The sequence below is a fragment of the Lepisosteus platostomus genome, chromosome 24 (assembly GCF_059453375.1).
Source record: "Lepisosteus platostomus isolate fLepPlt1 chromosome 24, fLepPlt1.hap1, whole genome shotgun sequence".
Lineage (NCBI taxonomy): Eukaryota > Metazoa > Chordata > Actinopteri > Semionotiformes > Lepisosteidae > Lepisosteus > Lepisosteus platostomus.
The window spans coordinates 865,005-879,082 of NC_142634.1; the positions used below are offsets into that span (position 1 = coordinate 865,005).

The following is a 14,078-nucleotide window of genomic DNA, read 5'->3' on the forward strand; positions in this document are numbered from 1 at the left end:
GAAGTACTCTGGCGTATGAAACTCTGTTCTGTTGACATTGCCTGTGATTAATACCTGGGACAAACACCCACACATGACATAAAATATATCAATCACATAGTATTGAGGGCGGAGCCACAGAATCACTGCTAAACACTTCACAAAATACACTTTTCCTACTCATTTGACATGATCCAGAATTGTTAATTTCTTAAAAGACCCGTCAGCCCGACTGCAGATCCGCAGCACCCAGCTCCACATGTGAGAGGGGCTGTGGCACACATTGCATTGTCCAGCCGAGACTCGTGCCCAGCCCCGCTTCACACCCCAGCCCTACCGACCCAGCCCTTAGAGCCAATCCTTATCCCGAAGTTATGGATCTGACTTGCCGACTTTCCTTACCTATATTGTTCTAACATGCCAGCAGCCCTTCTCGCACACCCTGGTTGGAGCTCCCCCTCCTCTCCTTGTGGGGGAGGGTGGGGGACAAGGCCAGGGTGCCATGGGGGTTAAGCCATCATCTGCAGCGACGGGGAGGATGGCAGGCAGGCAGACAGCGGGCGGCCTCGATTAGTGTCTAGGTGTCTAGCAGCTGGCTTAGAACTGGTGCGGACCAGGGGAATCCGACTGTTTAATTAAAACAAAGCATCGCGAAGGCCCGCAGTGGGTGTTGACACAATGTGATTTCTGCCCAGTGCTCTGAATGTCAAAGTGAAAAAATTCAATGAAGTGTGGGTAAATGGGTGGAGTAACTATGACTCTTAAAACGAAACCCTTAAAATGAAAAATAAAGTTCATGTCGAACCATACCAGCTGGCACGTCGCCCAGGTCAAGAAGGTGCCCTGGAAGGACCTGGGCCTGGGTCCTGCTCCAGTAATGTAAAGCTCCTGACAAGATCCAACGAAGGAGAGTTAAGACTCGTCTCTGTGGGCACAAAGACGACACATGAAGACCTGGCCCAGGTCAGGCCTGATGAAAGTCTACTCTTCCGCTCGACCGGAGCATCCTCGATCACGATAAGTCACGCATTTGTGATCTGTGGATCCAAATACAAAGACATAAAGAGGCTAGATGATTCAAACGACCTTGAACGCCTCATATTACAATATGATCCCTCCATGATGAACATTCTGGAGGAGGTGGCTGATAATGAAATTGATTACAGCAATGAGAACCCACCATCACCACCTCTGCAAGTGGAAGATGACTGTAATCTAGAAGCAAATGAATCTCTTGTTGAACCAGCCTTCTTAAGTGGCCTTAATGGCAAGAATGCCATAACCATGCAATTAACCTGATGACGACCAAACATGCATGGTCTGCAATGAAAAGATCAGAAGACCGAGATTGGCACTACAACACAATATACTCAAACATAACGAAATATCGATGGATTTCCAAAGCACAAAATGTAACAAAACTAGCAATAGCCTTCCCTCTATCCAGTGCCACCTTCCCAAGTGGAAAGAAAAACAAGACATGAATGATGAAAAAGGCAAATGGAAGTGTAATAATTGCAACATGGACTTCCAAACAAAATCGAGGCTTTCTCAACATAAAAGACATTCCCATCCTGATGTCATCTATGAGGAAAGAATCCATGATCTAAATAAAATCAAAGTAAAGAATCCAGTAAGATTTGGACGGAAGAAGAACTTACAAAATTGAAAACATTGGAAATTAAGTATAAAGGGGCTAAAAACATCAACCAACTAATCGCCCAAGAACTCAGTTCAAAAAACAACAAAAAAGTTGGTGAAAAAAGAAGATCAACAAGAAATAGAAAAATCCAAGAAAACTCATTAACTAACACTGAGCAAAACCCATCAGTAACCAAAAAGAGGACACTCAACTCCTCAACTTATAAAAAAATTAACTGGAATCCACTCCAGACTCAAAAGACATAGCTAACAGAAACATGAAACTGAAGCAGCATGGAAAGGAGCTGTTTTCAATTATTCAGAGGACCCCGAAACAATCAACCAATTAACTGAAATTGCAACAGAAAAACTATTACAAACTTATAAATCTGAAACTCTAAAAGGTAATAATAAAAAGCAAAGACATAACAAACATCAAAATGGAAAATAATGGTCATGGATAAAAAGAAGAGCAAACAAAAAAAGGCTCTATAAATACCACCAATCTCTATACAAAAAGAACAGATCAAAACTGACTTCTCTCATCCTTGATGGAGCGGAAGGTACATCCTGCAAAACTGACATTACGGAAATCTATAACTCCTACAAAAAGAAATGGAAGGATCCCACTACATTTAACAACCTTGATAACTTCAAATCAAGGGGGAGCGCAGTCAATGAAATATTCGAAACTCTCATCAGCGAAGAGCAAATCCGAGAAAACATCAGAACAATGAAGAAAACATCTGCGCCTGGACCAGACAATGTTGACTGGCATGCCATCGATGATCTGGAGGGTGATGGCGAGAAGCTACTCCAATTTTTTAACCTCTGGCTAATCACCAGCCATATACCCAAACAATTAATGCAATTCAGAACAATATTGATACCAAAGACAACAGATGAAAAGAGCCTGGATGACATCGGCAATTGGAGACCCATCACCATCGGGTCAATGCTCCTCAGACTCTTCTCAAGCATACTAACCAAATGACTAGAGAAAGCCTGTCCAATGATTTAAGACAGCGCGGTTTCATTGAAGCCTCTGGCTGCTCAGAGAATCTGACTGCACTACAACACATCCTGAATAACGCCAAAAAGCATCACAAGCAAATTGCTATGGAATTCATTGATATTGCTAAGGCTTTTGACTCAGTGGCCCACGAACACATATTCCAAGTACTAAAACAAAAAGAGCTAGATAACCACATAATTGAGTTAATCAAAAACTCATACCATGAATGCACAACTACGATTAAAGCAGACAAACAATCCTCACATGAAATCTCCATCAAGGTTGGAGTCGAACAGGGTGATCCTATGTCACCTCTACTGTTTAATCTAGCGCTGGACCCCCTGATAAACACCCTGGAAGAACTCAGTTGTGGCTTCAAAACGGAGGCTGGAAATATCATGACTTTGGCTTTTGCAGATGACTTGGTTCTGTTGAGCAACAATTGGGAGGGGATGAAAAAGAACACTGACACCTTTGAAGTATTCTGCGCTCACACAGGACTAATGGTACGAGCAAAAAAGTGCCACGGGTTCTTGATTTCTCTGACCAAGGACTCATATGTCATCAATAATTACGAAGATTGGTCCATAAACAATAACAAATTACATACTGTAGGATTACACCCTGTGAATCAGAGAAATATCTCGATCTCAAAATAAACCCATGGACAACAACCAAAAAACCAGATGCAGTAAATCTGCTACAAGATTGGATCCACAAAATTTACAAAGCCCCACTAAAACCTTCTCAAAAGTCAACAAATACTGAATGTATACACAATTCCAAGACTAATCTATCAGATGGACCATGCCTATACCAATCAATTATCACTAAAGAATCTGCATGGACTCATAAGGAAAGCAATAAAAAGGTGGCTACATCTCCCCGAATCCACATGTAATGGACTACTATACTCTAGTAATAGAGACGGAGGATTGGGCTCAACCAACCTCTCCAGCCTGATTCCTTCAATACAAATCAGAAGGCTACAGCGTATGGCTATGTCATCGGATCCTATCATCAGCACTCTGATGCGATCGGAAGAAGCACAAGTAAAACTCCAGAATCTCTGGATCCAGGCTGGAGGTGATGAAAACAAAATCCTGCAACTAAAAGACCCAACAACCTTAACAGTGCAGTCAGAGGATATACTGCTTCCAGTGGAATGGGAACCCAGTCCCAACCAAAAACCAAAATTCATGACTCCATGCAACTGGCGTAATGATGAATTTAAGAACTGGACAAAATTACCTGTTCAAGGAACAAGAACTAAAAACTTCAAAGATGACCCTGACAGTAACTCCTGGCTTGCGCATCACAAAGGTTTCAAAGAAAGACACTATATCGCAGCACTTCAACTTCGGACTAATGTATATCCCAACAGGGAAAGCTTGAACAGAGGTCAAAGGGGATACCCAACACTGCTACAAGTGCCAACTGAAAACTGAAACATGTTCACACATACTCGATCAATGCCCCTGCGGGAAAAGCACAAGAATTAAAAGACATAATAAAATCTGTGACATTTTAGCCAAAGAGGCTAAAAAGCAAAATTGGGAAATCAGAAAAGAGCCACACTTCAGACTCAAAGAGGTCAGAAAACCTGACCTCATTTTCACAAAAAACAATGAATCAATTGTAATAGATGTTACTGTACGTTATGAACAAAACTTACACACACTAAAGGAGGCAGAAAGAGAAAGTTGTCTACTATGAGCCCCTGAAAGAACAGATCAAAGAAACAACAGGTGCTGAAAAAGTCACCTTCTACGGCTTCCCTATTGGAGCGAGAGGAAAATGGCATAACAGAAACTTCAACGTCCTCCAGAGCCTGCAGATCAGAGAAAGTAGACAGAAACAGCTCTTCAGCCGAAGAGCCCTACTCTACTCCCTCGACATCCTCTCAATGTTTGGCGGCAAATACGCGGCCACTGAAAACAACAATGACTGTATATAACCACAAAATGTATATAATGTAACTAAATTGTGCTAAAAATGTTATGTTATGTACTGCTATATTGTAAACACCTCAGCTTGAATTAAAACCACAGCAACTATCCCTTACCCTGCTTAGCAATCTAGCTAGGTCCCGCTCTTTACAGCACTACCCTAGCCGGGACTGAATTTGACTGGTGGGCACTTAAATTAGACAACCCACCTTGACTTTGGGGATCTCGTAATTATTACAATTGGCATGGGAGCACTCAAAGCCATTGGCGGGTGTGTCATCCCTGATGCTGTCATGCAAGCGTCATTTTGGATGATTAAGTGGACAGGCCACTGAACCCGGAAAAGACCAGCCAGTCTGGTGAATATAATAGCCAAATGCCTTGTTATCTAATTAGTGATGCGCATGAATGGATGAACGAGATTCCCACTGTCCCTACCTACTATCTAGCCAAACCACAGCCAAGGGAACGGGCTTGGCGGAATCAGCGGGGAAAGAAGACCCTGTTGAGCTTGACTCTAGTCTGGCACTGAGAAGAGACATGAGAGGTGTAGAATAGGAAGGAGGCCCCCTCCCGGGGGCGCCTCTGGTGAAATACCACTATTCTTATCGTTTCCTCACTTACCTGGCGAGGCAGGAGGGCAAGTCCCACACAGGCTCTTGTTTCTGGCACCCACTGGCCACGACCCGCTCCGGAGACAGTGGCATGTGGGGAGTTTGACTGGGGCGGTATATCTCTCAAATGGTAACGCAAGTATTCTAAGGCGAGCTCAGGGAGGACAGAAACCTCCCATGGAGCAGAAGGGCAAAAGCTCACTTGATCTTGATTTTCAGTATGAATATAGACTGCAAAATAGGGCCTCACGATCCTTCTGACTTTTGGGGTTTTAAGAAGGAGGTGTCAGAAAAGTTACCACTGGATAACTGGCTTGTGGCGGCCAAGCGTTCATAGCGACGTTGCTTTTTGATCCTTCGATATCAGCTCTTCCTGTCATTGAGAAGCAGAATTCACCAAGCATTGGATTGTTCACCCACTAATAGGGAACGTGAGCTGGGTTTAGACTGTCGTGTTTCAATAGTAATCCTGTTCAGTACAAGATACTGTAAATCATTCGCAGACGACCTAATTCTGGGTCAGGGTGTTGTACATAGCAGAGCAGCCAACTCGCTCCAGGCTTTTGTTGCACTTTTAGACTGAGCGAGGTCCGGTGGACCCGCGTGCTCCCGGTGACCCACGGCCTGGGACCAGGCAGCCTAGCCGGTAAGGGAGAAAATTGAACACATCCATTTTGTCATTTTTATGCAGACAGACATGATGCTGAGTTTAAAACTTGGGATAACAGACATTAAAGGAAAGCTCTGAGTCTCTGCTTTCACGTGCACCTGGTTTTAACCTAGTACCATGCAGCATTTCGGAGATATTAATGAAAACAAGCTATCTTGTTACGACCCCAGGTGTCTTGGGGTAAAGGGGTGTGACATTTAGGATAGTTTGTGGATGCAGGTGGGTTCTGGTGAGGGACTTAGGAAGCGTGATGACAAGGGTTGATGAAGTGATTATTCTAAGGTAAATAAGTGACTGGTACGTAATAGGATACAATAACACAATGGGTAAGGGAACTAGAGCAGTGTCAAAGAAAAGAAAACAACAAACAAAATGGAGCTGGCTAAGAAAGCGAGGGAAAGCTAACCTAACTACAGAAGAAAACCCGAAACACTCGGTCTTCGGTGTCTTCTAACGCCCTAGCTAACCTTCACTGAGTACCCAAAACCATACAAGACAAAAGACACTCACCCGTCCTAAACTACTGTTTCTAAAACAAATATCAACTACGTGTGCAGAATATACCCAACAACCTAAACCAATCCAATACACAAGAGTTCACACAAATACAGAAGTGAACTACGAATACCAAAGGGAAAACGAGAGTGGACACAAGTAACAGGGTACAAAAGAACACAGAGATTGATACAATACGTCTGGGCAAGGTAATGGCTTAGTAAAGGATAACAGAAACAAACGAAAGTATAAGGAGACAAACACAGACCAACAAAGCCAAAGCAATACGAAACACGAACGCACAAAGCGAAACGAAGCCGAAGAAAAACCAAAAGCGAAACCAAAGCTAAGCCAAGCGGGACCGAAGTCAAACGAAAGGGCCCTTCCTTCTGAAAACCTCCAAGTTGTATACTGAATAAACTGCACTGTGATTGGCCGAGAAGGTAATTGATGATGGAAACAATGGTGTAATGATGGGCCAAGGGGGAGGAAGAACAATCAAGGTCAGGAAGTGGGGAACATAGCGACAAAACACACATGGACCACACACTGGGACGTAACACATCCATTTGGTCAATATTGGAAATATTGGAAACACATGTTTATGGATGCAGACATGATGCTGAGTTTTTAAACTGGGGATAATAGACATTAAATGAAAGATCTGAATTGCATTCGGTTTAAACCTTGTAATATGCACCGTTTCGGATGATGTGAATGAAAATATGCCCTCAATTTTGTCAATATTGAAAAATACTGGAAACACATTTTTATGGAAGCAGACATGATGCTGAGTTTAAAACTGGGGATAATAGACATTAAATGAAAGCTCAGATTCTCTGCTACAAACTACTGTACAAGCATTTTCTTTTTAAGCTTATAGTATGCACCATTTGGGAGATAATAATGAAACCAGGCCATGCATTTTGTCAATATTAAAAACATTTATTTTAGGAAGTGCAAGGCTGATGCTGAGCTGAACAGAGCGGTAATTGGGCATTACATGAAGGCTCTGAATCCCTGCTTTCAAATGCTCTTGGTTTAAACCTTGTAATATGCACCATTTCGGAGATATTAATGCATATATGCCATCCATTTTGTCAATATTCAAAAACATTGGCCACGCCAATTTTTAGGGATGCAGACATGATGCTGAGTTTAAAACTGGGGATAATAGACATTAAATTAAATCTCTGATTCTCTGCTTTCACATGCATTTAGTTTTAAGCTTGTAATATGCAGCAGGTCTCCAAGGTGAACAGCCTCTGGCATGTTAGAACAATGTAGGTAAAGTCAGTCAGCAAGTCAGATCCATAACTTTGGGATAAGGATTGGCTCTAAGGGCTGGGTCGGTCGGGCTGGGTTGGGAAGCAGGGCTGGGCGCGAGTCTCGGCTGGACGAGGCGCCGTGTGCCGTGGCCACATTCGCTCGCCCCAGTCGGAGCCCTCCCTCCCCTTCTCCCAGGAAGGCCGGGGTACCGGGGGGTCAAGCCATCGTCAACGGCAGCGAATCTGGATACGGCGCTGGGCCCAGAGGGGGGAGGGGAAGGCCGGCGGGCGGTCTCGGCCAGTGTTTAGCAGCTGGCTTAGAACTGGTGAGGACCAGGGGAATTCAACTGTTTAACTTAAACAAAGCATCCTGAAGGCCCGTGGTGGGTGTCAACACGATGCGATTTCTGCCCAGTGCTCTGAATGTCAAAGTGAAGAAATTAAATGAAGCGCGGCTAAACGGCGGGAGTAACTATGACTCTCTTAACTCCCTTGGGTAAGGAGTGGAGACTTAGTGACCTCTACCTCCATGTGGTTCCGCTGGTAACTCCACTGCTCTGCTTGAGTACGTGGAGGTCAAATGAGGTCTAAATGATCTCACCCCTTCTGTGGGCCCGCCAACCCACTAGGTAGTACCCATGGCGAAACCTCAAAATGGAGAGTAATGTTAATGATGAACCATATCGGATGGCATGTCGCCCAGGCAAATAAGGTGCCCTGGAAGGACTTGGGGTTGGATCCTGTTCCAGTAAATCCCTACAGGACCCCAGTAGTTAAGAGCTTTCAGCAGGCTCTCCGGAAGAGAGTGACATGGGCTGGACTATACAGAAAACACGCTCCTGGCTGGCTTTAAACAGTACCTTATCCAGGACCTGGGTGTGGTAAACTGCTCTCAGGAGGTAGTGTCACACAGAGGCTGACTGCAGAGGATAGGGATCCAATGCGGTGCCCTAGGTAGGGTTGGCGCTAGATGTAGGTGTTGTCGAAGTAAACAGGCAGGGGTCCGAGTCCGGGAAGGCGTAGTAGAGGCGTAGGCACAGAATCGGTAGGAGAAGGCATAGTCGAGGAGACTGGCAGGGGTCAGAGTCTGGTGTAGCGGCAATGCTTGTTAATAAGACAGAATTAAGTGTTGCTGTGCTTTCCCAAATGAGGCCCCATCTCTCTGTTCATCTCTTTGGTGCAGCCACAGAGAAACTATTCATGCAGGCTGATTTAAAGATGTTATTTTTTGATAAGGGACAGCTCCCAAATGGGGATGCACTTAGCTAAGCCTGGCTATCATGATCAATGGTCATCCATTGGCGCCTATCTGTCTAGGGAGTGCCAGATGGACATCTGGACTGCATTCCTAAGTGTCAGGAGTAAGTGACTCATATCTCACCTTGATCAACCAATCAGGGACTGGTAGGGCCGAGTAACCCACGTGGGACTCTGATGCCCATTAAACTTTCAGCCAATGAATGAGCTGAAGTTCCTCCAGGTAAAAACAAGCAACAGAGAGCCTGGAGAAGGAAAACTAAAATTAGAAATTCCAGTAGGAGAATTCTAAGGAGAATTCCAGGGGTGCGAGACAATTCCAGGGCAGGACGGCCCAGGAGCAGAAGGCTCCCAAGGGCAGGACATTCTCGCAGCGCTCCTCCTGACCATCCTGAAACTCAGCCCGGACAACCACGGAACGGCCAGTGTGTCCGAGTGCCAGAACTTTCCTCTGTTCTAAGAGTCTAGAGCGGAGGTTGCCAGAGAGTAACCAGAGGATCCACCCAAGGTTTGCACCAGCAGCAAGCCTCGTGAACGGGTCGGAACTGTGGACAGCTAAATCACTATTCAGAACTAGCGCTTCATCAGGAACTAACCGGTCCTCTTCCTGACCTGCTGGGACCCACAATCATCTTTTCTCCTGTGCACAACTTTGCTAGTTAAAGCCAACACTAACTAGCCGGTCAGTGAGCATCAGCAGCGCACCGTCACAAGCCGCACAGCACAGCCTGGCACCAAGCCAGAGAGCGTGGATTGGACAGCAACAGCCTGCAACTGTTTCTTTGTGCCCGCAGGAGATCTGAATCCCCAGAGATTGGATGAGTATTCAACTTCAATGCATTACAGCTCGAGAATTCAATTGTTATACCACCAGTTGATATCAATTTAATTCCTAAGAGTTATGTACTTCTTTTGAGTATCTAATGTAGAAGTTGTAACCAAGTTCACTTTATGAAACGGTCTAAATGAATGATATACTGAACATATGTCCTATTGATATATGTAACTCTTCGTAACTGACTGAATATATATCTTTTGTATTCTGATAACCCTCACGATAAGATCTGTTAGGTTTACATGCATATTCTATGTATTAATAAATGTATCATAGTGTATTAGTACCTGTGTGTATGCGTTGTTTGAGTTATATCCCATGGTTGGATTCTAAAGCCATTAACAGAATCATTTTGTGATTTACTGCTACAATTAATAATTGTCCCAGTAAATGCCCAAACCCTACAGAACTGGTGCCTTCAGAGAGCACACTACACTGGGAAGGGGTAGAAGAGGTGTGGGAGTGGATTCAGAAGGTGGAGGCGTAATCGAAGAGACAGGCAGGGGTCAGGATCAGAGAGAGCGTTCTAGAGGCGAAGGTACAAAATCGAGTGGCAAAGAGGTAATCGGAAAAGCAGGGTCGAGGTCCAGGGGAGAATTCGTAGTAAGGCGAAGGCGTGGACAGCAGGTATGCTCCGGGAGAGAATCTCAATCGTGAGCAATGACCTGGTGAGGCTTCAAGTAGAGGACTGATTGACGCGTGTACGTTTGGTACGGGGAGAGCTCGTGGGAATACGGGAGCGTTTGCCTGCGTGAGGGAGATTCGTGACAGGTAGGTATTTAAAACTGGGCAGAGACTCATAAAGTACATATTTTAAGTCATTAGCACAGAATTCACCCATCTGAGATTGTGCCAGCCCTAAAAATAAACCCTAAAAACTTTATTTTAGATCGACAACGTTTCCAGATTCCTATTTTTTATGGATCCGTCTGAAGCATTCTTGATGTTTGTGAAGGACATTCCCAAAATGAGCAATTTTTTTACCAACTGAGGATGACTGGACTGTCTCACCAAACCATTGCTAATTACATCAAAAACATCAACCGGTTCCTGTGCTACATCCTGAATGCCACCAACCTAAGACAGGAGGATCCAAGCCTAGCTAACGTCATCATCATCTTCCAGAGCATCCTAAAGGACATTCAGCAAAAAAACAGCAAGGATGTCTCACAGGAAATCATCAGAAAGAGGTATTTTCCATTTGGAACTCTGATTCCAGTTGGTTTCTGGTTCCAGTACATGACAGGAATTGATGTTGATGGTACTACTCCTTCTGCCACAGATACAGACAGCTGCAGAGTCCTGGGCCAAGCGCTAGTGACTGCTGGAAGGTGCTGAGGGCTGCAAAGAGAGATGTGGAGCGGAACTGGAGAAGATGCACACCTCAGAAGACATCACCATGCCTGAGCAGCTTCTTGTGCTGTATTACCTGCAGACCATTATTCAGCTGAAGCACCTGCATCACCTAGGGGTGATAAAGAATATAACAGTAAGAATAACAGTCTTGCATATTTCAGTTGTTTGGTCAAATTCTAACAATGACACAATGATCTGATGTTTATAAAGAGACAGAATAACAGTGCTGGTCAGGGCTCATCACTGTCATTAAGGAGGGCGCTCCTGTTACTTAGAGCCTTTACAGGAAGACTGGACTGGAGGGAGGGGTGAGGGAGAAGATGCTCTCAGCTCTGTGTTCAGTCAAGCAGATTGAATGCACTGGAGAGCGGAAGTGTGAGAGTGGAATTTGGTCTCCACCCCAACTTCTCTTCAGTAACTCCATATGGAACAAGAGTTAATGAACAGCAAACATCAGGTTCAAACAGCCACAGCAGCACTAAATTGTAATGATTCTTGTTGACACCTCCTCATGATATATGTAAGCCCCTTCTCTCCTTCACATTCATCTTTTGCATCTCTCTTCCACACCATCCCCTACTTGTGAGTCCTCATTGAGATCCCAGCCGCTTCGTCCTACAGAAGCTTAGCACCCAGCCAAGTGGGTCAGACTGACTGAGTGAAATACTCAACACTCTCCATACACTTCATTACTGGGTGCCGTTGTTGCTACTGTAAAATCATCATTGGCAGATATTATTATTAGATATTATTTATTGAATTGCTTGTGATTTCAAGTCCAGGAATGGATGCAGAGAAAGAATTTTGTGTCAAAAAGAGGGTAAAAACTGGCGATAATAGCAGTGGCAAAACACACAACCTCCTCACAGCTGCTGGCATGCTTTGCCTGAATGAAGAACATGTAAGTCTAGTTACGCTGATATACTCTCTCCAGTTCATTGCCAACATCTGTCTTTGGCATTCAACAATAGTTGAAAAGTACAATAAATGCATTTTGTCTGTTTTTTCAGATGTTTCATATTCACTAGACTACACTGTACTGCCACTGATAGCATCTGTGGAACAGAGACTGAAATGTTTTTCATTTCTTCCATGGGGGAGCCAATTTATAATCCTTCCAATGACTTGCGAAGACTGCATGAGAAGTAAACCATATCACAAAGTTGTTTTAATGTATTAATCAAACTGTCTGTGGCTTGGAAACAATCATACGCTGTGTGTATGTGTTTGTTTTGTAGATACCACCTCTCATTCATCACCAGCCAGGCTGCCAGGAGGGCATTTGAGACGGCCACAAAGAGGCTCACAGATGCACAGGAGAGCATCATGGCGGATTATCTGGCCCACTCTGATGGTACTGCAGAGAAACACTAGAGGATGCTGACACATGACAACATCTGCTCAGCCATTGAAGTCATTGAAGGTGTTGCAGAGGAGGGAGCTCAGTAACTTTCACCATGTTCTGAATATATGACAAAATATTCGTGTGTCAAAAACAGCAATTACTTCATGCTTTTGAAACATCAAGAGAGAAATCGCCACTCAGTGCTGCAGTATGCACATCTGCTGTATAACTGGAAGAGAAAACACCACTTTCAGTTATTTTCAGCCAACGTGTTACAGAGATTATTGTGATCTAATATTCGCTTTTACATCAGATCAACACCAACATCCCCTGTGGCAGCTGCAGGATCTGGAAATCCGAAGATGGATGATGCCACAGCCTTCCAGGAGCTGACACAGGAGTTTCCAGTGTCGTTAGATGGGCAGCTTCCCAGAAAGAAAGAGCGCCTGAGACTGACTGGAAGTCATGACTGACACTGTTACGACAGGTGGAGATCAGATCAGAGGAAAATGAGACTGCAGAACATTATTGGTAAGTTTACATATTAATTATTTTCACAGAGAAACAGACAAAGTGATTTTGGAATCAATTCTCAGGGTTTCTGTTCTAGTTTTCATTCCAGACCATTACGCTAGACTGTTACCAACAGAAGTCCAGGTGACCCGCTATTTTCAAAGCATGGGCTGGACTGCAAATACACCAACAGCGTCTGAAGTGCTTGAGAAGTGGAAGCCCAACACAGATGCACAACCAAATGAAAGGCAAGTTAAAAAGATGGAAAGCGTCAAACCTGGAGAGGCCTGAGTATCACTGACGATCCAGTGAAGGGGAAGAAGGTTGTGACTTCCAGGCGTTTCCAGAAAGGAGAGGTGGTGTGTGATTACCATGGCGAGGTCATCGCAAAGACAGCTGCAGAAGCCCTAAAGGCACAGATGGCAGAGGGAGAGATGAGATGTCTGTTCTTTTTTGATGGACCTACACAAAAAATGTGCATTCATGTGAAGAACATTGCACCTGTCTCACGGCTAAGGAGACGATCGGAAGATCGAAGAGGGACATTGCTGAGGGAGAAGAGCTCCTCTTTGATTACAGAGTTTCAAGGAAATCATTTTAGGGTGAAGGACAGTCTCTGGAGTGGTTGGATAACTGACCAGTTCCAGAAAATACTTTGCACATACCTGTATATGTTGAACATATTTTCTTTTAACTATTAAAAATAGTGTCTTCTTGTGACTTGAAAACCATCTCAGTATTGCTTGTGTCATTGTTTTGAAGATGACATGTCTCATTCTCCAACAGCTAGGACACCAGAAGAGGATAAGAGTAGAAAAGTAGATAAATGAAGCTCAGAAGAGAATAGAGGCTGATTAGCCACCCCACTTGTGCCCAGCTCTTGTTCTTATTGAATGTTTTGGAATTAAGAGGTCTAATTGTCACCACTTTTGAAAATCTGTTGACTTTTTCAGAAGAGTGATCACTCCACTTAAAACATAGTTTTCAAATTAGTTCATTATCAGTAGAGCAATGCAAAGAATCTTTTTCAGTGTAAGACATCTGCTTTTGGGTCAGTTTAAATTGAACAAACTCTCAAATCATTTTGAGATGAAGTGTTACAGTTATTATTGATTTATGAATTTATTGTTTACAGACAAAG

The 14,078-nt window shown here is 44.0% G+C and overlaps 1 long non-coding RNA gene and 1 pseudogene across 1 annotated transcript in view; one reads left to right on the forward strand and one right to left on the reverse strand.

The window, feature by feature from the left end:
- Nucleotides 1-313: 313 nt before the first annotated feature.
- LOC148641333 (uncharacterized) overlaps nucleotides 314-14,078 on the reverse strand; it is a 338,459-nt gene continuing 324,694 nt past the window's right edge. The window contains exon 2 of the long non-coding RNA XR_015929714.1: nucleotides 314-381. This is a non-coding gene — a long non-coding RNA (uncharacterized LOC148641333). The remainder of the gene's footprint in view (nucleotides 382-14,078) is intronic.
- On the forward strand, nucleotides 5,070-5,672 carry LOC148641334 (28S ribosomal RNA; annotated as a pseudogene; the record flags this gene model as incomplete).